At 40.3% G+C, this 25,724-nt stretch overlaps 1 long non-coding RNA gene across 1 annotated transcript in view; it reads right to left on the reverse strand.

Annotated features, from left to right (window-relative positions):
* Positions 1-13,930: 13,930 nt before the first annotated feature.
* LOC137379867 (uncharacterized) overlaps positions 13,931-25,724 on the reverse strand; it is a 37,705-nt gene continuing 25,911 nt past the window's right edge. The window contains exon 3 of the long non-coding RNA XR_010976929.1: positions 13,931-14,172. This is a non-coding gene — a long non-coding RNA (uncharacterized lncRNA). The remainder of the gene's footprint in view (positions 14,173-25,724) is intronic.

Here is a 25,724-nt window from a genome sequence, read left to right on the forward strand (position 1 = left end):
TAAGATCCAAAGAATGCAAGAGTTTTATTGTAACTTAAACTGGAACATACATACACACAGCTACCACAGGAGCACACCTACACTCATCTTACTCTGCCAGGCTGTATCCACAACTCTCTGGTCATGTGTGAGATGACATCATTTCCTCCAGTGACTCTTCACTTACTGCCTCTTAAAGTGATCCCACAACAGCCAAGTGGCAGCATGTAAATGTGAAATAGGAGGGGGACAATGATAGATCTTGGGGGACATCAGAGTCAACACTGGGATTATGAAGCAAAGCCATTGTGGGCGATTCTCTGGCTTTGATTAGAGATAAGAATGGAACCAGCGAGTGCAGACCCATCTAGCTGGACGATGCTGGAAAGACATTAGAGGAGGATAGTGTGGTCACAAGCTGCAGACAGGTCAGGAAGGATGAGGAATAGTTTACCTTTTGTCACAATCACATAGGATGTAATTTATGACTTTGATGAGTTGTTTCGGTTATGTGGCAGGGATGAAAAACTGATTGGTTTCTTTGGACGTTTTTCAATCCTGCTTCATGTAAGACAATGTTTACAGAACCTGAGGCAAATGAAATAATAACAGAAAGTGCTGGAAATATTCAGCAGGTCAGGCATCTGTGAAGATGAGTCATTGAATTTTTTAAGGCAGAGGTAGATAAATCCTTGTTAGGCAAGGGAATCAAGTGTTACCGGGGGTAGATGGGAGCGTGGAATTTGAAACACAAACAGATCAGCCATGATCTTATGGAAAGGCAGAGCAGGCTTGAGGGGCCGAATGGCCTACTTCTGCACCTAATTCGTGTGTTCATATGTATGTTCGTATTGTTACGACCAGGTGAGAAAGGGGTCCAGGGTTCCCTCTCAGCCTTCACCTGGTCTTACTGTAACAGGGTTTAGTTTTAAACACACCGTGTTTTAGCTCCTCCTTAGTGAATCCTTGTTCACTAACATCCAATTATAAGGCAAATAAACTAGCCAAACAGGTTTTCTTAAGTTTAAAGAAAAAAGGTTGAACTTTATTAAACTTAAACTCTAATTTGTTTAACGCCTATGGATACGCGACACGGCCATGCTAGTATGCATATGCAATACACACATGCAGATAGAGACAGAAAAGAGAATAAATAAAGTGGAAAAGTTTGAGACAATATCTGAAGATGATTTTGGTTACTGTTCTTCGAGCTTGCTGTAAAGTCCTTGATTGTAGGTAGGTCTTGCTTTTCGGCGGGGCCCAGTATTCTTCTTAAACCTTGTTCGATGTAGGAGACTTTTCTCTCTTGAAGTTCATGTATCCTCAGTGGGTCCAGAGGCTTGTTTGAAACAGATGGGGGCAGACAGCGGAGGTCTTCTCACTCCAGGAGGAAACAGTCTTTCCCCTTACTTTATGGCTAGTTCAAAAAACCCTGGACCAGCCAGTTCATCATGTGACCAGCTAGTTTAAACCAGTCCTGGCTTTTGTGGATTGTATCACCTTAGTGGTCTCTGGAATGCTCTTCCTTACACCTTCAATGTCTGGTGATCAAAATCCATTGTGGGTTGAATGTGTCAGGGAATGGTCCTTTGTCTCCACAAGCAAATAATTTTCAGTTATGTGTCTGGCAGCCCTTGTAACTGGCCTTCTCTTCTTCCCAGCAACAGTTTAAAATCAATGATCATATGACAAAATTAATATGCCTCATTCTTGGCAAGTGGGGGCCTGCATGACAGTATGTTCGAGAGAGAAGCAGAGTTAACTTTTCAGGTCTGTGACCTTTCATCAGAAGGTCATCAGGGCTCTGATGAAAGGTCACAGATCGATCTCAAACATTAACTCTGCTTTTCTTTCCACAGATGCTGCCTGATCTGCTGAGTATTTCCAGCATCTGCAGTATTTTGCTTCTACATTTATTTTGACTGCTACTATTAATTTGTAAACAAAGACCCCACTTGTGGGACAACATTGATCTGAGCAACAATAATTGAATACTTAAAATATTTGCTAGTTTCCAATAACTAGATGATGTTCTGAATTAAGTTCAAAGGCTTTTTCTTCAACCAAAGCAGAAGACAAGTTAAGCTAGTGAACTTTATCGATGTCATGACATCATGCAATAAATTTGGTATCATTTCCTTATGAAGCATAGAAGTGGAGGAACTGTAGGATACAGCCACTCACAAATCTATTTTAAAAAGAAAACTATCCCTTTTTTAACTAAATGACAGACTATCCAATCTTACCTGAATTCACAGAATTAACAAATGTAGTCAAATCAGAATATTTTGGAAATGCACAGCAGGCAGTGTTTTTTTCTCTTTCAGATGTTAATTGTATAATTTCAGCATTCATGCCATTCTTTTCATATTTAATTTGGGCAGAAACACAAAATAAAAGATATTCATGAATGTAAGCAGGGAAAGGCAATTTTCAAAACAATTTGTATAATGGTTAACTAGCTACAAAGTATCCAATTTGGTGCAATTCCCATGGAGACAATGCCATCACATTTTAAGGCAGCACTATTTGCAGTTGAAACTCAGCAATACCTACTGCAGTGGAAGTCCACAGAAATATTGGTAATGCTCAATATTCTGAATATAATTTTGAAGTGTCCACCGCACTTGGGGAATTATTTTAGTATTCAGTTTGCATTTTGCTGTTAACCTCGTTGATACGTTACCATTATAAAAAATATTGCAGTTCTATATAACTATAGACCATGATGGGAATGCTAGTCCCTTTTAGTCAATCATTACTGGACAAGGTAGGCAATCAATTTCAGAGGTTGATTTAGGTTTTGGATCTCATTCAACTTTTTCTGTATTGTAAATGCTGAATTTACAATTTGATGTATAGGAAAATATGGAAAAAGAGACACAAAGTTAACATTTCTGATGAAAGATAACCAGTCTGCAATGTTAGCCCTGTTTCTTTCACCAGATGCTGCCTGATCTACTGAGTGTTTCCAGCACTTTGTTTTATTTTAAATTTCCAGCACCTGCAGTATATTTTTCTTTTTGTAGCATTATTCATCCAGAGTAACTGCTGCAACTGCAGACTAAAGATCCTATTAAATACAGAGATACAAAACCATCTACTTACCAAAATATGAGAGATACTACTCCTTATCTATTTGGTCTATCTTTAGCTTGAGAACATTTTAAAAGTTGTATTAGAAGTGCAATAAATATGGGATTACAGCTTTGGTGCCCTCAAAAAATTGAAAAGGATATTTCCCAGTAATAGACTGGGAAATTATGACAGCAACCATCATTTTTTGTAAGTGTAAGAAATGTGCAACACAACACTGATAAATGCAAGTTTTTTCCCTCACTTTATAATGTCCAATTAAGATAATCTTCCTCAGGACTTGAACACTGTCACAATTCCAAATGAAGTTAAAAAGATTTCTGTATAACAGTATGTTGAAAAATAGATTTACTAATGACAAGCTGCTGACCATAAATGGGTATTTTGGGTGGAGGTACAGGGGAGCAAAATTAATTATCACAAAGTATAGGCAAAGGAGACATCAATCCATCTACCTTCTATCTCATCCACTCATAGAAATATCTCCTCTGTCATAGCATCTAACTGCCCTTTCCAGGTACTGACCATTATATGCCTTTTATGAATTTGTACCTATGCCTCTTTGCTCTAGTCAGAGTTTAGCACTCAAACTTTATTTAGATCCCACGAGTGTCTTGTATACCTCTAGTCTTTCACTTTCAGTAACTTGTATTTACATAGCACCTTTAATGTAGGAAATCTATCAAAGCACTTCAGTGGTGTAATCAGGCACAGATGGATGCCAAGGGAAAGGAGGAAATATAAGGAGGGGTAACCAAAAGCTAGGTCACAAAGGTGTGTTTTGATGCCTTAAAGCTGAATAGTCCAAGTTTATAATTCATTTCTCCTGCTCTAGCGATCAGCCTCATGTCCAAGCCCAGGATGCAGTGAAGGGCCATTTCATTCATTTCCAATGAACATAAGAAATAGCAGGAGTAGGCCATATGGCCCCTTGAGCTTGCTTGGCCAATCAATATCATGGCTGATCTTTGACCTCAATTCCACTGTGTCACTTAATCTCCATATCCCCGAATTACCTTAGAGTCCAAAAACCTATCAATCTCAGCTTTAACTCGACTCAACAATTGAGCAACTACAGCCCTCCAGGGTAGAGAATTCCAAAGATTCGCAACCCTTTGAGTGAAGAAATTTCTCATCTCAGTCCTAACTAGCCAACCCCTTATTCTGAAAATACACCTGAATTCTGGATTTTCCAAACAGGGCAAACAGTCTCTCAGCATGTCAAGTCCTCAGAGCCCTCATGTTTCAATGAGATCACCTGTCATTCTTCTACTCAATCTCTCCTCAAATTGGGACCCTCTCTTCCTCAATTAGTTTAGTGAACCTTCATTGCACACCTTCTAAGGCATGAGTATATCCTTCCCTAGGTACAGAGACTAAAACTGTACACAATACTCCAGGTGTGATCTCAAAGCCTGGTACAATTGCAGCAAGACTTCCTTATTCTCGTACTCCAACCCCCTTGGCAATAAAGGCCAACATACCATTTTTCTTCCCAATTTCTTGCTGCATCAGCATGCTGTGTGTTTCCCATACCAGCTCACCCAAATTCCTCTGAAGATTTAATAGTTTTTAAAAGCAAAATACTGCTAATACTGGAAATCTGAAATCAGAAAGGTCATCGACCTGAAAGGTTAACTGTTTCTCTCTCCACAGATGCTGCCAGACCTGCTGAGTATTTCCAGCACTTTTTTATTAGTTTCTCACCACTTAAATATTTTCCTATTTCTTCCTACCAAAGCAAATAACCTCATTTCCCCACATTATACTTCATCTGCTATTTATTGCCCACTCACTTAACGTGACTATATCACTTTGCAGTGTGCCCTCCTCACAGCTTTCTTTTCCACCTAACTTTGTATAGTCAGCAAACTTGGATACATTATACTCCATACCTTCATCTAAGTCATCAATATGTAAATTGCTAAGGCCCCACCACTGATCCTTGCAGCACCCTATTAGCAACAGCCTGCCAACTTGAAAATGATCTGTTTATTCCTACTGTTTTCTGTCCTTTAATCAATCCTCTATCTATGCTATTACCCACAGCCCCAAGAGCCCTTATCTTGTGCAATCTTTCATGTGGCATCTTATAATTTCCCCTCTCAGCCTCTAAGGGACCCATGTTTGCTTTCACGACTCTCTTCCTTTATGCATACACGTAGAAGCTCTTATAATGTTTTTATATTTCTTGTTAGTTTACTCATTCTATTTTCTCCCTCCATCAATTTTTTGGTCATCCTTTGCTGGTTCTTAAAACGCTCCCAATCCTCAAGCTTACTACTCTTCTTGGCAATATAAGCCTCATTTAATGTAATACTATCTTTAATCTCTTAGTTAATCACAGATAAATCAATTTTCCTGGAGCTATTTCTCAATGGAATGTATACTTGAGAATTATGAAATATTTCTTTAAATGTTTGCCATTGCTTATCTACTGTAATACCTTTTAATCTAATTTCCCAATCTACCTTAACCAACTCACTACCTGACCTGAACTGAACATTGTCATGAGGGATCTGGATGCCATGCAGCCTTTCACTTTTTGGACTTGGATTCAAGTGTAGTCAGTGTTGAGATGGAAGTCTTCCTTGTTGACTGTAAGGACCCTATGTAAAATTAGTTTAGATACACTCAATTTGGTGGGTGTAGGAACAAAACTGTTCCTAATTTGGTATTACTTGGAAATCTGACCCAAGCTAAATGGATGCCCAAAATGGAAAAGTTGAAAGTGGCTTAGGAAGTTGAGAGAGCCTTGCTGTACTGCTGGTTGTGCTATACCTGATCTTCATGTGTGTTTGATGTTGGGTGTTGAAATAAAAAGCATTTAACTTTCAAGTATTATTACCCAACAATGAGCAGGAAATTTAAACATCCTGTACTACTGATAAGGTCTACGCCTGGTAATTCAGAATTGCTTCAAGAATTTAAACTAAACAACACAAACAGAACAAAGTGGAAAGTTAGTGCTCAAATTATAAGTGACACAAAATAAGAGTGGGTTGCAACAAGTTTTTAAGCCACATTAGGAACATAGGAGCAGGAGCAGGCCATTCAGCCCATCGAGCCTGCTCTGCCATTCAATACGATCATGGCTGATCATCCACTTCAATGCCTTTTTCCCACACTATCCCTATATCCCTTATGTCATCGGTATTTAGAAATCTGTCAATCTCTACTTTAGACATACTCAATGACTGAGCTTCCATAGCCCTCTGAGGTAGAGAATTCCAAAGATTCACAACCCTCTGAGTAAAGAAATTTTTCCTCATCTCTGTCCTATGTGGCTTCCCCCTTATTTTGAAATTGTGTCCCCTGGTTCTAGACTCCCAAACCAGGGGAAACATCTTACCTGCATTTACCCAGGGTAGATCTGCATCTAGACAGGGTAGATGCAGCTAAGATGTTTGAAATGAAAGCCCATGAGATACAGGGGAATGTGGTAGGTTGGATCCAGAATTGGCTCAGGGACAGGAAACAAAGGGTAGTAGTCAATGGATGTTTTTGTGAATGGAAAGCTGTTTCCAGTGGCGTTCCACAGAGCTGTGTTGGGTCCATTGCTGTTTGTGGTATATATTAATGATTTGGACTTAAATGTGGGAGGCATGATTGGGAAATTTGCTGATGACACAAAAATTGCCCGTGTAGTTGATAGTGAAAAGGATAGCCGTAGACTCCAGAAAGATATCAATGGTTTGGTTGAGTGGGCAGAAAAGTGGCAAATGGAATTCAATCCAGAAAAGTGTGAGGTAATGCATTTGGAGAGGGCAAATAGAGCGAGGGAATACACAATAAATGGAGGATATTGAGAGGGGTAGAAGAAGTGAGAGACCTTGGAGTGCATGTCCACAGATCCCTAAAGGTGGCAGGACAGGTAGATAGAGTGGTGAAGAAGGCATATGAAATGCTTTCCTTTATTGACCAAGGTATAGAATTCAAAAGCAAGGATGTAATGCTGGAACTGTATAAAACGCTGGTTAGGCCACAGTTGGAGTACTGCGTACAGTTCTGGTCACCACATTACAGAAAGGACATAATTGATCTGGAGAGAGTACTGAGGAGATTTACAAGAATGTTGCCAGGGCTCGAATGTTACAGCTATGAGGAAAGATTGGATAGGCTAGGGTTGTTTTCCTTGGAACAGAGGGGTGACTTAATAGAGGTATATAAAATTATGAGGGGCCTAGATAGAGTAGACAGGAAGGACTGTTTCCCCGAGTGAAGAGGTTAATTACCAGCGGGCACAGATTTAAAGTGATTGGTAGAAGGATTAGAGGGGACATGAGGAAAAACATTTTCATCCAGAGGGTGAAGGGGTGTCTGGAATTCACTGCCAGCAACGGTAGTGGAGGCAGAAACCCTCAATTCTTTTAAAAGGTACATGGAGAACATGCACCGGAAGTACTGTACCGCAAGGCTTTGAACCAGGTGCTGGAAGGTGGGATTAGATTGGGCGGCTAGTTTTTTTTTCCGGCCGGCACAGACATGACAGGCTGAATGGCCTCCTTCTGTGCCATAATTTTTCAATGGTTCTATCTACACTTTCTAATTTCTTACCATTTAAGCAATACTCAGCACATCTGTTCCTCACCTACCTAGGCTCAACCTGTCTCTCGATGCAGAAATCAACAAGCGCATGGGAAAGGCTTCCACTGCTATGTCCAGACTGGCCAAGAGAGTGTGGGAAAATCGCGCACTGACACGGAACACAAAAGTCCGAGTGTATCAAGCCTGTGTCCTTAGTCCCTTGCTCTACGGCAGCAAGGCCTGGACAAAGTATGTCAGCCAAGAGTGGCGTCTCAATTCATTCCATCTTCGCTGCCTCTGGAGAATTCTTGGCATCAGGTGGCAGGACCGTATCTCCAACACAAAAGTCCTCGAGGCGGCCAACATCCCTAGCATATACACCCTACTGAGCCAGCGGCACTTGAGATAGCTTGGCCATGTGAGCCGCATGGACGATGGCAGGATCCCCAAGGACACATTGTACAGCGAGCACGTCACTGGTATCAGACCCACCGGCCGTCCATGTCTCCGCTTTAAAGACGTCTGCAAACGCGACATGAAGTCCTGTGACATTGATCACAAGTCGTGGGAGTCAGTTGCCAGTGATCGCCAGAGCTGGCAGACAGCCATAAAGGCGGGGCTAAAGTGTGGCGAGTCGAAGAGACTTAGCAGTTGGCAGGAAAAAAGATGGAAGCGCAAGGGGAGAGCCAACTGTGTAACAGCCCCGACAACCAATTTTATCTGCAGTGCCTGTGGAAGAGTCTGTCACTCTCAAATTGGCCTTTATAGCCCTTCAGGCGCTGCTTCACAAAGCACTGACCACCTTCAGGCACTTACCCATTGTCTCTCGAGACAAGGAGGCCAAAGACAGCACATCTGTTCCTCCTGCCAAAATGGATAATCTCACATTTTTCCACATTATATCCCATCTGCCACGTTCTTGGCCACTCACTAAGTCTGTCCAAATCCCCTTGAAGCCACTTTGCATCTTCCTCACAACACATATTCACACCTAGTTTGTGTCATCTGCGAACTTGGAAATATTACATTTGGTCCCCACATCCAAATCTTTTATATATATTGAGGATACCCTCCATCGTGTTGTGTGGCACTACCACTGTGCTAAATGGGATAAATTTTGAACAGATCTAGCAATGCAAAACTGGGCATCCATGAGGTGCTGTGAGCCATCAACAGCAGCAGAATTGTACTCAACCACAATCTGTAACCTCATGGCCTGGCATATCCCCCACTCTACCATTACCATCAAGCCGGGGACCAACCCTCGTTCAATGAAGAGTGCAGGAGGGCGTGCCAGGAGCAGCACCAGGCATACCTCAAAATCAGGTGTCAACCTAGTGAAGCTACAACCCAGGACTATTTGCATGTCAAACAGCGTAAGCAGCATGCGATAGAGAGCGAGGCATTCCCATAACCAACGGATCAGATCTAAAAGCTCTGCAGTCCTGCACATCCAGTTGTGAATGGTGGTGGACAATTAAACAACTAACAGGAGGAGGTGGCTCCACAAATATCCTCATCCTCGATGATGGGGGAGCCCAGCACATCAGAGCAAAATAGAAGGTTTGCAATAATCTTCAGCCAGAGTGGATGATCCATCTCGGCCTCCTCCTGAAGTCCCCAGCACCACAGATGCCAGTTTTCAGCCAATTCGATCCACTCTGCGTGATATCAAGAAGCGACTGAAGGCACTGGATACTGCAAAGGCTATGGGCCCAGACAACATTCCGGCAACAGTATTGAAGACCTGTACTCCAGAACTTGCCACGCCCCTATCCAAGCTACAACACTGGCATCTACCCAGCAATGTGGAAAATTGCCCAGCCAAGTACAACCCGGCCAATTACTGCCCCATCAGTTGACTCTCAATCATCAGTAAACGGATGGAAGGTGTCATCAACAGTGCTATCAAGCGGCACTTGCTTAGCAATAACCTGCTCAGTGATGCTCAGTTTGGGTTCCACCAGGCCCACTCAGCTCCTGACCTCATTACATCCTTGGTTCAAATACGGACAAAAGAGCTGAACTAAAGAGGTGAAGTGACTGCCATTGACATCAAGGAGCCCTAGCAAAACTGCAGTCAATGGGAATCAGGGGGGAAACGCTGCACTGGAGTCGTACCTAGTGCAAAGGAAGATGGTTGTGTTTGTTGGAGGTTAATCATCTCAGCTCCAGGAGATCACTGCAGGAGTTCCTCAGGGTAGTGTCCTAGGCCCAACCATTTTCAGCTGCTTTATCAATGACCTTCCTTCAATCATAAGGTCAGTGTGGGGATGTTCACTGATGTTTGCACAACATTCAGCACCATCACCAAATACTGAAGCAGTCCATGTAGAAATGCAGCCAGACCTGGACAATATCCAGGCTTGGGCTGATAAGTGGCAAGTAACATTCGCGTCACACAAGTGCCAGGCAATGACCATCTCCAACAAGAGAGAATCCACCATCTCTCTGACATTCAATGGCATTACGATCGCTGAATCCCCCCACCATCAACATCCTGGGGGTTACCATTGGCCAGAAACTGAACTAGAGTAGCCATATAAATACCATGGCTACAAGAGGAGGTCAGAAGCTGGGAATCCTGCAGCAAGTAACTCACCTCCTGACTCCCCAAAGCCATTTAGAAGGCACAAGTCAGGAGTGTGATGGAATACTCTCCACTTGCCTGGATGGGTGCAGCTCCAACAACACTCAAGAGGCTCGAAAAGCAGCCTGCTTGATTGGTACCCTATCCACAACCGATGCACAGTGGCAGCAGTGTGTACCAGCTACAAGATGCACTGCAGCAATGCACCAAGACTCCTTCGACAGCACCTTCCAAACCTGTGGCCTCTGCCACCTTAGAAGGTCAAGAGTAACAGATGCACGGGAACACCACATGCAAGATCCCCTCCAAGCCACACATCATCCTGACTTGGAACTACATTGCCGTTCCTTCACTGTTGCTGGGTCAAAATCCTGGAACTCCCTTCCTAACAGCACTATTACCTACCCCACATGGACTGCAGCAGCTCAAGATCACCTTCTCAAGAGCAGTTTGGGATGGGCAATAAATGTTGTCCTAGCCAGCGATGCCCACATCCCATGAATGAATTAAAAAAAATATTGTGAACAGCTGGGGCCCCAAGTACTAATCCTTGCAGTTCCCCACTAGTCACAGCTTGCCAACATGAGAATGATACGTTTGTTCCTATGGTCAGCTTTCTGGCTGTTAACCAATCCTTAATCCATGCTATTATATTACCTCTTATCCCATGTGGTTTAATTTTGCTAACTAACCTCCTGCGGGGACTTTATCAGACGCCTTCTGAAAATCCAAGTATACTACGTCCACCGATTCCCCTTTATCAATTCTGTTAGTAACCATCCTCAAAAAACTCCAATAGGTTTGTCAAATATGATTTCCCATTCATAAATCCTATGTCCAATCAGATCATTATTATCCAAGTGTCCATTTATCACATCCTTCAGAATAGATTCCAACATTTTCCCTACTACTGATGTAAGGCTAACAGGTTTGTAGTTTCCGGTTTTCTCTCTCCCTCCCTTAAGTAGTGGGGTGACATTTGCTACTTTCCAATCTGCAGGAACCATTCCAGAATCTACAGACTTTTGGAAGATCACCAATGCATCCACTACCTCCATAGCTACCTCTTTCAACACTCTAGGATGTAGAATATCAGGTCCTGGGGACTTATTAACCTTCAGCCCCATGAATTTCTCCAATACAACCTTTTTACTAATACTAATTTCCTTCAATTCCTCATTCTCCCTAGTCCCTTGGATCGCTAATTCTGGGAGATTTCTTGTATCTTCCTCACTGAAGACAGACACAAAGTAATCATTTAACTTCTCTGCCATTTCTCTATTCCCCTGACTCTGCCCGTAATGGACCCACATTTGTCTTAGCCAAACGTTTCCTTTTTACGTACCTATAGAAGCTTTTACAGTCCGTTATATTTTTTTGCTAGTTTATATTCATATTCTATTTTCCCTTTCATCATCAGTTTCTTGGCTCTCCTTAGCTGTATTCTAAAATCCTCCCATTCCTCAGGTTTACTACTATTTCTGGCAACTTTATAGGCCATTCTTTTAATCTTATACAATCCTGAACTTCTTTTGTTAGCCACGGTTGACTGCCTTTACTTTTGGGGTTTTTGTCCCTTGAAGGAATGTATAATTGCTGTAAACTATAATTATTTGAAGACTATCCATTGTCTATGCACTGTCATATCTTTTAATGTATTTTCCCAATCCACCTCAGCCAATTTGCCCCTCATACCTTCATAATTTCCTTTGTTCAAATTTAAAACCCTGACTTCAGTTTGAACCACCTCACTTTCAAACAATGTAAAATTCTATTATGGTCACTCATCCCTAAAGGTTCTTTTACATTAATTAGCCCTTTCTCATTACATAATACTGGATCTAAAATAGCCTGTTCCTCAACATACTGCTCGAGAAAACCATCCCGAACACTCCAGAAACTCATCCTCCACATTAGTGCTCATTAGGTTTACCCAGCCTATGTGCAGATTGAACTCACCCATAATTAGTTACCTATGCTACCTGCTTCACTAACCTCCTGATTAATATCATGCCCCACACCACCACTACTGTTTGGCAGCTTATAAACAACTCCTACCAATGTTTGTTGCCCCTTGCTGTTTTTTTTTTTTAGCTTCACCCAGATTCCACATCATGTTCTTCCGATCGGAGAACCTCCCTTACTAATATACTGATCCCATCCCTTACTAGCGCAACACCACCTCCTTTTCCTTTGTTCCCGCCCTTCCTAAATGTCAAATATTCTTGACTATTCAGTTCCCAGTCTTGGTCAACCTCTAACCACATTTCCGTAATGGCAATTAGATCATACATATTTACCTCTATTTGTGCCTTTAAATCATCTATCTCGTTGTGAATGCAGCCTGCCTTCGGGTTGAATGCCCTTAACCTTGTTGTCTTGACATTATTCTGCATTCTAAACCTAGTTGATGCTTACCTTTGTTTCGCCTGCCCTCTGTCACTTGCTACTTTGCTACCTTCTGTTACCAGCTTTACTTCCTTCCATATGGAGCTACCCCTCAGGGTCCCATCCCCGACAAGCTAGTTTAAACCCTTCCCAACTGCACTAGCAAATCTCTGTGAGGATATTAGTTCCGGCCCTGTTAAGGTGTAGCCTGTCCATCTTGTAAAGGCCCCACCTGCCCCAGAACTGGTCCCAATGCCTCAGAAATCTGATGCCTTCCCTCCTACACCAATTCTACAGCCACTTAATCAATCAATCCTCCTATTCCTATGCTCACTAGCATGTGGCACTGGGAGTAATCCTGAGATTATTGCTCGAGGTCCTGCTTTTTAATTTCCTTCCTAACTCCCTAAAATCTGTTTTCAGGACTTCATCCCTCTTCCTACCCATGTCACTGGTATCAATGTGGGCCACGACCTCTGGCTATTCACCCTCCCCCAGAAGGATGTCCTGCAGCCGCTCCATGACATCCTTGACCCTGGCACCAGGGAGGCAACATACCATCCTGGAGTCATGTCTACTGCCGCAGAAATGCCTGTCTGATCCCCTATCACTATTGCACTTCAACTCTTCTTTCTCCACTCCTGTGCAGCTGAGCCACCAGTGGTGCCATGGACTTTGCTTTGGCTGCACTCTCCTGAGGAACCATCGCCCTCACCAGTATCCAAAATGGAAAACCGATTAGCAAGCAAGATAGACTCAGGGGACTCCTAGACTGTCTGCCTGGTTCTCCTAGACTACCTGGCAGTGACCCATTCCCCCTCTGCCTGCAGGCTCCTAACCTGCAGTGTGACCATGTTCTTAAACATGTTATCCACATAGTCCTCTGCCTCGTGACAACAGTGACTCCAGCCACCGCTCAAGTTCTGAAAATGGAGCTCAAGCTTTTGCAGCCACTGACACTTCCTGCAGATGTGTTAGTCTAGGACACGTGGTGCATCCATGACGTTCCACATACTGCAGGATATACATTCCACTTGGCCGAGCTGACCTAAATATTTCAACTCAATATCACATTTTAAAATAAAATACACCATAAGAATTTCTTTTGCACTGCCATTTTAATTGTCTGATCTGATTTAGAGTTCATATATAAAGAGGCACAAATCCTACCAGGGTGCCCTCAAAACCAAACTTTGGTTATGTGAATCAACTCAAAAATTGTAGATTAGGTGAAATCTGTACAATTGGTTCTTGCAGCGTAGGGCTTTTGTCTACCGCTATACTCAGCAGAGTGTTTTGCAGTGAATGTGACCATCAGAATGAGAGCGAGGGAAACAAATACAGACCACATTACACTTAAAGAATTTATTTTATGAAAATAAAAGGAAAATTCACAAAAAGTTGCATCCTCCTTTGCAACAGAATGTTGAGCTACATTTCATTGTTTCTTGCTTCCAGTGTTGGCGTGCCACAACACCATTTTAAACATTCACGCAGAATTCTTCATTCTACATGCTCCAGGTATTCATATCCTGCAGCATCATTCCAGCTATGAGGTTTCCATCTTGTATCCAAATTTTTCTAATTCAGCTCTGGAAAAAGAAGGTTGAAATACCTTATTTACCTTGTCAAGAGAACACATGATCCAGAGTAAATAGCAAATTCAGACAATCTTCTGGTTCTATTCCCTTCCTCCAAAATAACTCCTCCTGGAGAGTCATTTTTCCCATTAGTAACCCATAGTAATACACAAGGTAGTACCCAGGCTAAAAATAAAAATAGTTCTCTAAACTTCTCTTTCAGGTATGAATAATTCTACAGTCCAGATTTTCATGGGCTGCGGAGTTGTCCTAAGGACTTAATTGATTTAGCCAAGAGTTTGAGGGTTTGTGCCCATAAAAGGATTAGCTCCGTTATTTCAATGGCAGCTATTTGAAAATCACAGATAAATGTGGTTTGTTATACTAATGTGTTATATAGAAGCTACAATATTCCCTTAAAGTTAATAAATCTCAGCCACTTCTCATCTATTCATGGAGTACAATCACATACTTCTTGCTCAACTGGCTAATTTTGGGAATGAGAGCCAGAGCAGTTAGGGAAGTTTCCCCAAGAAATGTTTTGTTTTTGCCAATCTATTACATTCTAAGGCAGAGATCCCTAGGGCATAAAAGAATGTACTTCAACCCAGAGAAATAAAGCATTTAGAGGGACTTTTAGGGAAACTGACAGAGCTCACAGGTTGAGTTTTATGAGATGAAGAATGCACAGCAGTTTCAGCCATAGGCATAATGTGAGTTTTATAATATTTAAAGATGCAAAAATAGTATTCAAGTCTGAGGAAAATGCTGTGGAAATTGATGAGAATCATTTGGATGGAGCGGTTTGGGTGCCAAGAGTGGACACGTGGAAAAATAAAAAAAGGACCCCAGAAATTGAGACTGATTTCTGAAGAAAGGTAAGATTTCATTGCCCACACTGGTAGGGAGACCTGATAAACTTCTGTTCGAAAATAACTGTGGATACGGAGTAAGGAAGTGTTTGCACAAAATATAACTTGGTATTTGTTGAGAAAGGTAACAGTTATCATCAGTGTATGTAACCTAAGCTGACAAATAGCTATGGATTAGTGGGTAGGATTGGAAAATGGTACTGGTACTGTAAATTGATGCACAATAGAAACATTTCTTGATGTTGATCATGACAAATAATTTATACATGGTACCAAGAACTTGAGTTGGAAATCCTGATGCCATGTGCAGTTCCAATTCTATCTGGGATGGTAGTGAATCAAACAGCAGCAGCTGAGCTAATTGATTCTGGGGTTGAAAGATAGTGAAGTCTATCAGGAATTATGTGGATGATCTGACAGTTATCGTGTTTGAGAAAAGTACCACATAATATATTTGTTGCAAAATAAAGTCAGTGGGATTAAGGGGAAGTGGCCACATGAATACAAAATAAAAAGCATAGCGAACAGTTATTTTTCAGACTGAAGGGATGCATATAGTGGTGTCCTCCAGGAGTTGTTTTACAACCACTGCCTTTTTTGATATATTAATGACCTAGAATTGGGTACGGGGACACATTTTAAAAGTTTGCAGATGATAGAAAAGTTGGAAATGTCGCCAGTGAAGAGGATTAGCAGACTTCAGGAGGGCAGACAGACTGGTGAAATGGGCAGACACATCATATGAAATTTAATGCAGACAAGTGTGAAGTGATATTTTTAGGGCGAGGGGTTCACATACTGAATTCATATGCGTATTACGAACATCTACCATTCAGTAAGCCAACTATAGCGCTCAATCAAAAATCACTTTAACTCTGCTTTACATCTTGCCATTTTAAACCAAATGCACAAAGTTCAAGTACACATGCATTAAATTCCTAAATGCACAATTCAGTTGAACAAACTCTTGACTGACATTTCAGTACAGCATTAAGGGCAACTTTTCAGATGAGACATTAAACAGAAGTCTCGTTTGCTTGCTCTGTTGTTTTAAAGACTATTTGAAGATCTAGGTATCCTGATCAACATTCCTCCCTTAATCAACAACCAAAAATAAATAGTCTGTTCATTTACCATATTGCTGTTTATGCTTGTATTATTGTAGGTGACATAATGGGACATGAGGCATGGTGATAAGGTGCTTGTAATGGTGTGAATTCTAATTATAGAATACTCAGATTTTTTCAATACATTTTTAAAATGATAATTTAGCTGACTAACATTCAAGGTCTAGTTGTAATCTGGAAAGAACTACCTGGAGAGTGTAGCGGAAGTAAATTCAATAGTAACTTTCAAAAGAAAATTGGATAAATATGTGAAGGAGAAAAAAACTGCAGGGTTATGGGACTAATTGGATAGCTCCTTCAAAGCTGGTATAGGCTGAATGGCCTCCTGTGCTGTACAATTCTAGAATTTCATGGTTCGAAAAGTTATTTTGTATTAGTTATATAAAAACAAATTTCTCTTAAGAACAGGTAACTTTTCCTAAACATAAAACGTTTCTTGTTTTTAATCTGGACCTTTTTTGCAATTTGACAAATATGCATGATAATTTTACATTCAAGTTTCTTTAATTGAAAAATATTTTGTATGGCAAGATTTATGTTGTGGCCTCTCCATGACACATTCATTAGTACAAATTTTGAAGTGCCAGTAAGTGGAACGCATATTACTGAATCTATCTTAAACAGTTGGGATTATGCTCAATATACTGCGATCCATTTACCACACACCTGGTTAAATACTTTGCTTTCAGAGTTTCTAGTGATTGGAAAATGGAAGCACTTTTATATTATAGAAACTTACAGCACAGAATGAGGCCATTTGGCCCATCAAGCCTATGCTGTCTTTGGAAGAGCAATCATACTTAGTCCCAACATCCCTGCTTTTTTCCCCATAACCCTGCAAGCTCCTCAACAAGTACCCGTCCAATTCTCTTTTGAAATCATTTATGGAATTAGTTTCCACCATCTTTTCAGGTAGTGTTCCAGATCATGACAACTGAAAAAATTCTCATCTTCACTTTAGATCTTTTGACAATTATTTTGAATCTATGACCTCTGGTTATTGACCCACTCACTAGAGGGAATACTTTTTCTCTATTTACTTTAAACCTCTGTTAGGTCACCTCTTAATCTATGTTCCAAGGAGAATAGCCCAACTTTTCCAAGCTCTCCTCATAACTGAAGTCCCTCATCCCTGGTAACATTCTGGTAAACCTGCTCTGGACCCCATTCTACACCTTTATATCTTTCTTGAATTGTGGTGCCCAGAATTGTCAATAATACTCCAGCTGAGTGCTAACCAATGACTTATATAATTCTATCATTCTCTTTGCTTTTAGATATTATTCCTCTATTTATAAACCATAAGTAACCTAGATACTTTTTTAACCACCTTATCAACTTGCCATGCCACCTTTAAGGATTTATGCATAGGGACATCAAGGTCTCTCTGCTTATCTACAGTTTCAAAATTGTGCAATATAATGGTATGCTGCCTTTCCAGATTAGTATTTCCAAAGTGCATCACTTCACATTTCTCTGCATTGAACTCCATCTGCCATGCTTCTGCCCATTTCACCACCCTGTCTATCATCCTGAAGCCTATAATTATCCTCATCATTATCTACTTTGCCAAGTTCTGTATTATCTGCACTCAATAGTTTAGACAAGTCCAGTTTTTTCAACATTGCAAAAGATGGGTCGCCAATTCCATCAGGATGAGTTACCTAGATTTGGCATTGTAAATGTGGGATACTAGTCGCACAAATTTGCTATCTGAAAGGCTCCATACTAACAGGTATTACTTCCAAGCCTATATGTAAAAATGGAAGTACCACACAAAGGTCACTAACAGAGGCATGCCAAAAGAATCCGGATTCTGAAAAAGTATTTGCATTTAACTGACATGCACTTAAATGTGCTCCACTATATCAGAAAATCAAAATTTGATCATTCTGCTTTCTGTGATACCATTAAGCTGATGCAGCAGTCACAATTAACATCTGAAGAGAAGAAACTAGATAAAGAGTCAGTTTACTAATACTGTTAAAATTCATGTGACGATCAATGCACATCTTTTAAGAAACACAAACATTGGTTCAGCTTAACACCATTTATTACATCAATGCTGCCATTTAAAAGATGGAATCCCAAGTATATAATTTACAATAATGAGGGAGTCAAGTCAGTAGTGTGGTTTTCAGCCCGCCTTGAATTCTACAAAATACAACTTAAGCTTTGTATAACATAGCATTTAGTTATACATTATGTCTACTCTACATGTGATTTCGATTAAAACTGAACAGTTTAAAGGCTTAAACCAGTGTGGCTCAGTGCAAAGACAGACAATAACAAATGCCTAGTCATCAGTAGTTATTTACCATACAGAAACAACACATCTGAGACAGCACCTCAGACAATGCAGTAACAGTGCCATCTCAGTTTTTAATTAGTTCCCTTATACCCCGACCACTGGTCCAGTAGTAAATGAAGTCTTCATTGTCTGCCATTGATTAAGAAGTGAGTTTCACTTTTTTTTAACAATAGAAAAAGATCTCATCATCCAAAAAGCATTTTTACAAAATCCAGGATGACCAGAGCATTCAATGCAAGTTTACAAATAATCCTCAATAATTCTCGAGCACCAAATAAAACCAAATCCTTTTACGTGGAACCTAAAATTGGCAATACATATCATACACCTTCTTTGTCATGATTACCTAGGTAAATGTCTTCACTTCGATCCTAATTTCTGACTTCTAAATTGTAGCCACTTATAGAATCAGAATGGATACAGCATGGAAGGCCACCATTCAGCCCACTGTGTGCGCGCCAGCTCCCTGCAAGAGTAACTCAACTAGTCCAACACCCCCACCTTTTCCCCATAGCCCTGCAAATATTTTCTTTTCAGATTTGCAAATTCTCTTTTGAAGGCCTCGACTGAATTTGCCTCCAGCACACTCAGCAAGTGCATGCCAGATCTGAATCACCTGCTGCGTAAAAGAGTTTCTCACGTTGCTGTTGCTTCTTTTGCCAATCTCCTTAAATCAGTGTCCTCTGGATCCTTCTGCCTTTATATTTCGGAACTGTTCTGACTATTTAGTAACATGTCAGGGGTGAAAAAAGGTTGAAGCTCATCCCTCTGGTATCCTAAATTTTTCAGCATCCAAGTAAATTTTGAAAATTCTGAATGCGTTTGTATTTACTACTGTCTGGTGGATTACTCAGTTCTTCTTGATAATCCATTTTAAATTTACTTTCCAATTTCCACTTGCCTTCTGGTCCTATAGTGTGCTTTGAATTGATATTTAAGTTTATCTACACCATTTATTAATTTATATACTTCAATGGAGGCCCCCACTTAACCATTCTCGACTAAATAGTCTTTGTGCTCCTCATGGATTTACACTTGGGAGCAGTCTTGGTGCTCTTTTCTGTAACACAAATATGTCTTTGCAACATAGGTAACCAAAACTGAACACAGAACTCAACTGTGCTCTGACCAGCATATTGTAAAGCCTTAAATATAAGTTCTATATTCAACTGTTCTGGCGATCCCAAGTCACTTTGCAAGTCTGTTTGTGCTAATTTCTTTCCATTTACAACACTTCTTGCCTACATAAAGTATTGTGCATTTGTCAGTGCCAAATTTAATTTGCTATTTGGCTGTCCAATTGCAGAACTGATCTGAATCTTTCTGCAATTCTTTAACCACATGCTCCTCCTTCACTGCTCTGACAATCTTAGTTCTTTTCAGAATCCAAGACCCCTATTGTTAGATGCAAGATCTGACCCACGTGACACTGCAGTGAACACCTCCTCTAGCCTAACACTGCATCTCTCTAATCTGGTTTCCTACAGAGCTTACTTAGTCCCATTTTCTACCCAAGGATTCTTGCAGTTTATAGCTTAATTAGAAATCTTTCATGTGGAGTATTGCCAAAAGTCCAAATAGAGTTCCACTATACTTTTTTAAAAATGCTATCTCGTCCAGCCTTTCAGTCAATATTTTCAAGTTTGAGTAGAAGAGTCATCTAATTTTAAGCAAACATCTAGATTGCTTGGCATTTGGTGATCCCATAACATGATGCAAATTATGTACTGATTTACCCCTTTTGTTTGCATCTCCAACAGTTGTCTAGTCCCAATAAACCCATTTGATAAATATTACCAGCCTAAAAAAGGGATACACGTGCAATTGTAAAGACTCCCTCTTACATTCAACAGGATATGCCAAACCTACAACCTCGTTACACTCATCTGTATAGTGATCAGTCAAATGTGTATGCTGTGGACACAAAACGTCCCTTTGTTCCATCTCCAATGAATTCTAAAAGTTCATCATTTGGCAGACTGCTAAATCTCCAAATTTAAACTTGAATACAGAAGCATGCAGAATCTATACAAAGACATAATTCTAAAAAAAAAAGTATAGAAGTTTTACAGTACAATAACTAGTCACTCCCATGATATTAGTGATCATCTGAATCTTGCTTCAGAATCAAACAGGAAACAAAAATTACAGAATTGCATTATTTCTTGTCAACTGATAGACGCTATAATTGAAATGCACGTTTAATTTTATTCTCATAGCAACAGTACATGATCAGACTGATGGCACGTTAAGGTTACATTATCAATTTTTGCTATACTGTTACATGCTCCATGTCTACTTTAAGAACATGTTTTTCCTTCAAATATTCTATGTATAATGAACCATCCATTAAAGAAATCACATGCTGGTGATAAAATTAAGCTTTTTCCTAGATTTAACATGGTATTTTGTCTTTAATTCTGTCAATGTACATAAAGGAGTTAAGAGACAGATTTACTAACGGAAACCATGTTCCAACTTAAATTGATACAACTATTAGAGATTTTGTTCACTAAAATAAAAGCAAAATACTGCAGATGCTGGAAATCTGAAATAAAAACAAGAAATGCTGGAAATACTCAGCAGGTCTGGCAGCATCTGTGGAAAGAGAAGCAGAGTTAACGTTTCAGGTCAGTGACCCTTCTTTGGAACTTGAGATTTTGATCAGTTTGTCTGTTGATGTCCATGGCAGGGGTAGTAGTGGTGGTAGTTGGGGAGTGGGGGGGGGGGGGGGGTGGTGGTAGTGGGCATGCTATTTAATTCAAATACAAACACCTCGTGGAATTTGCTCAAATATGTTAGATTTTCTTTACATTTGACTAAGTCTGTTTTTAAAAAAATAATGTATCAACTCATTGTTCAAAGCAGGGAGGCTCTTTGTAGACTTTGATGAGAGATAGACCAAGTAAATTCTGCAGATGGCAAGAAAGGAACAAGAACCCCAACATTACTTGCATCAACTGACATGGCAGTTGTAAACTATTATTTAACAATACACGAGGCGATAGCTAAAGTCAACTGCTGTAAAATGTGTGCTGTTACTAATATTTCCTTTTTTTTTAAACTGGTAAATGATTTGTTCAACAGTGTAAGTCTGGTGCTGCGTTATTCTGTTGCTTTTCAAAGACAGGGACAAAGAGAATCACAGGAAGGCACAGGATAAAACCAGTTGCTGAAATAAATTGAACAGGGTTCTCTGTTTATTCACACTATGAATTTACCTAGCCAAGTGAAAACATCCTCTCTTGACCACAGGGGCCTAGGACTCATTCAAGAGTAGTCTGAACCAGCAACACCAAAAAATCTACAGGATAAGAAATCCCAAAAATGAAATACCTTCCAAAAATATTGAGCAGAGTTTAAAGTTCTTCTTCCCATTTCTGGGCACTCAAGTTGGCAAAATTATAAGGCTGTTTGCTGCTTTAAAAACACTAGCCATTTTAAAAACAAGATGTACTGAAGCCACAGAAATAAGTACTTTTTCTTTGCAGCTAAACCAATTGAGCAAAATGTGATCTGTTACGCCAATGTGTTTTGTTGAATGACAATTTGCTCCACTGACTAGAGATCTGAATTTTTTTTTTTTGAAGAAATGTAAAAACATTTAAAACAGGTTGACTGATTGCAGCTTAAGATGATCACCTAATTTAAAACACTGTATCCTACATCGCAAAGGACTACGAGGAGGGACACAAAATGTCTGCAAATTCCCCAGCAAGTACCAAGGAAGTGTAAGGGAACTGTTTGTTCTTTTAGCAAGAAATACTGCCAACTGCTTATGTTTGAATCACTGAGAGACGCCCTTCTCCATCTATGGTTTTAAGCTGGTATTTTCTCTGCAGCAGAGAAGCAACTGGATTCTGACATGAGCAGACCCTAATTGGCTTCCCCCCCCACCACCCCCCCTCTCCATTCCAGCTTGAAAGCTTTCAAATCCTGCTTGTTGACTGACCACCTTTGCATACTGCAGCTAGAATCGAAACCCCATTGGAGGAAATCATTTGCATCGTTACCTCCAAGAGACTCACCGAACCAGTCATCTACATTTTCAAACTAAAAGCCTCAGGACCACTGAATTCAGCTAGAAGCCAGCCAAATCTCCAAACTCCACAGACTGTACACCTTTTTATGAACTCTAACTCAACCAATCTACCTTTCCCCACTCTGTAATCTCTGTGTGTGTGTAAACCTCTAGTGTGAGAGTGAGAGAAAGTTGGCACATTATTATATTAGTTCAGTTTAGGTTCAATAAAGTTAACCTCTTCCTTTGTTAACTCAAGAAAAGTCCGATTGGTTCTGGTTATGATAAGTAATCAAACACCTACTGAATTGGTCAGTACATCCACTTTAAGAATTAAACCCTGTTGTGATCTAACATGGAGAGGAAAAAGGAAGCCCTTCAACCCCTCCTCACGTGATCATAACATGGTTTCATAAAATAGCAGTAGACCATACAGTCTCGAGCCTGTTCTGCCATTTATTATCATGGCTGAACTTCGGCTACAACTCCATTTTCCTGCCCATTTCCATATCCCTGGATTCCCGAGACCCCAAAAATCTGTCCATCTCAGCCTTAAATATATTCAACGATGAAACATCCACAACCCTCTGGGATAGACAATGCCAAAGATTCATAACTCAGTGAAAACATTTCTCTTCACGAGTCCTAAATAATCGACTCCTTATCCAGAGACTGTGCCCGTGTTCGTGATCCCCCAGCCAGAGCAAACAACCTCAGTGTCTACCCTGTCAAACCTCTACTGAATCTTGTATGTTTCAATGAGATCACCTCTCATTCTTCTAAATTCCAGAGACTATTGACCCAATTTACTTAGCCTATCATAGGACAGCACTCTTATCCCAGGGACCAATCTAGTGAACCATGGCTGTACTGCCTCCAATGCAAGTATATCCTTAAATATGGAGACCAAAACTGCACACACTACTCCAGGTGCGGTCTCACCAAAGCCCTGTACAAGCGCAGCAAGACCTCTTTATTCTAGTACTCCAATCCCCTTGCAATAAAGGCCAATAGCTTTATCCCTAGCTGGTTGCTATCAAGTCCGAGTCATGACTGCATTATGAAGATTTTGCTATACTTTAGAATGTCAATCTAGTTTAAGCATTAACTTTGGAGTATTCATAAACTGAAATCCCTAGTTTCTAAAAAAAATTTTGTTCCACTGTTTTGAATCACATACAGCTTTTCCTAATTAAAAACTAATGGGGAAAAAGGGACAAGGAGCTTAAAACTTTTCTGAATTATTATAGCTAGTCTTCCAAAAATGCGAATCTCAAATGCAAGTTTGCTACATTACTAGCAGTTCCCTTCCCTGTGCTGAAAATCATTTAAAAACTAATGCTGGCAGCCAATCCAATCTCTACCTTTCATGTTAGAAAATGAGCACAGAAGGTTGACTGTGAGCTTTATCCTTGGGAGGTTAGGAATTTGCTGTGTGAGGAACCACATACAAAGAATGTGTACCACACAAGGCAGTACATCAGTGCACCAAAGTAGTCACAACAAAAAATGTTAACTAAATACTCCAATCAAATTTCTCAGGTCTACATTATTCAGCACTTTCTTCCACAAATACACACAAGATGTGATAAAGTAGCCAGATGCTAAATTTTATTTTCACTATATCCTTTCTTTGCATAAACCTAATCATGTGAATTCTACATATAATTTGAGAGATCAGGTTATACCCCATTAAAGGAAAATTGTTCAAAACAATGCAAAAATCAACTTCACAACTAGCTACCTGCACTCTATCTGAAACTAATGCTATTGGACACTTAGTGGGTTTGAAATTTCTTGGCCCACTATTTTAGCAGAGGTGTCAACACATTGAAAATTGGTGAGTAAATGCATTAAATTTTGGAGAGGAACACCCGATGAATGTATTAAGCATTCGAATGTTAACAGCCCACAGCATAATTTCAGGGCCTCTGTCAAAATACGAGGCAAAATTATTTTATAGAAGCTGATATACCTAAAGCTTAAATTAGTTTCTCAACTGAAACTTTAAATATTGCCAGATCACTAACTTATTGGCCCAAGAAACTCAGACTTTTATTTGAAGCAGAGGTTTCGACAATGTTACAGGATACAAGAATAGGTTTTGATTCATAATACATTATTTTAATACTTCTTTAAAATAGCACAAAGCCAATGGGATAGTGGGGGGGGGGGGGGGGGGGGGGGGGAGGTGGGGGGGGGTGGCGGGCGGAGGTGCAAGTGCCTGGTATGATTTGGCAATCTTAAACAGCACACCAGTACAAAATTCTCAATACAGGTCACACCTTTAATAATTTTAAATTTTCCAAGTGTCTAGAATGCAATATTGAACATAACTTTGTAAAACTAATGCTTTCTAACTGCAATTAGAAGATATAAAGATGAAAAACACAAGTTGCAAAATTAATATTTTAGATAAAGGCGCATTTACTCTCAAACTGAACTGCATTCATGCTGTAGGAAATGTTTCAGTGTAAAGTCTCCTTCCCTTTTAGATTAAAATAGGCAAAGCAGTCTGCAACTCAACAGGAGATATTTCATCACAACATCCACAACTCCTGGAGACTAATCACTTTGGGTCTGAAACTCAGGAAACAGCCACTCAGGATTGTTGTTGGCAGCAGATTTCAATCCAGAGTTACGCGCTTTAAAATTCAGCTCCAACTGTGCCTCACAAAAATATGGGAGTAAATTCAACAATATTGCTGGGCGAATAACTGTTGATGTGAATTGGCTGTCTAACTTGCAACATGCCTGATTTTCCTTTCCTTAGACTGCAGTGGAAGAGAAAATCAGCAGCTGCTTTACTATCACCAGAGTGCTGCCCACAGAATGCTATCCAGTACATACCACATAATGTCAGGTCAACCAACCCTAGTTACCTCTACCCATTTTATAAACTTGTCACATTTCCTCATCTCCAATCCTTAAGCACCATTTCCAACAGCTCCTCACAGATGTTCAGTAAAACATATTCCATTTCATCAGTACTCTAAGTACTCTGCAATGCAATCCATTTGGACTCAGAGGCCTTGGCTCCCTTCAAGTCCTTTTGAGCAGTGTCAGTTTTTTTTTTAAAGCTGGTCTTGGGATCTGTACAATGCTGGCAAGGCCATATTTACAGCTAATCCGGAGATGTCCTTCTGCTGCTGGTACTCCCACAATATTAGTAGAGAATTCCAGGATATTGACCCAGTGACAATGAAGAAATGGCAAAAGACATTTAAGTTAGG

This window comes from Heterodontus francisci, chromosome 2, assembly GCF_036365525.1.
Source record: "Heterodontus francisci isolate sHetFra1 chromosome 2, sHetFra1.hap1, whole genome shotgun sequence".
Taxonomy (NCBI): domain Eukaryota; kingdom Metazoa; phylum Chordata; class Chondrichthyes; order Heterodontiformes; family Heterodontidae; genus Heterodontus; species Heterodontus francisci.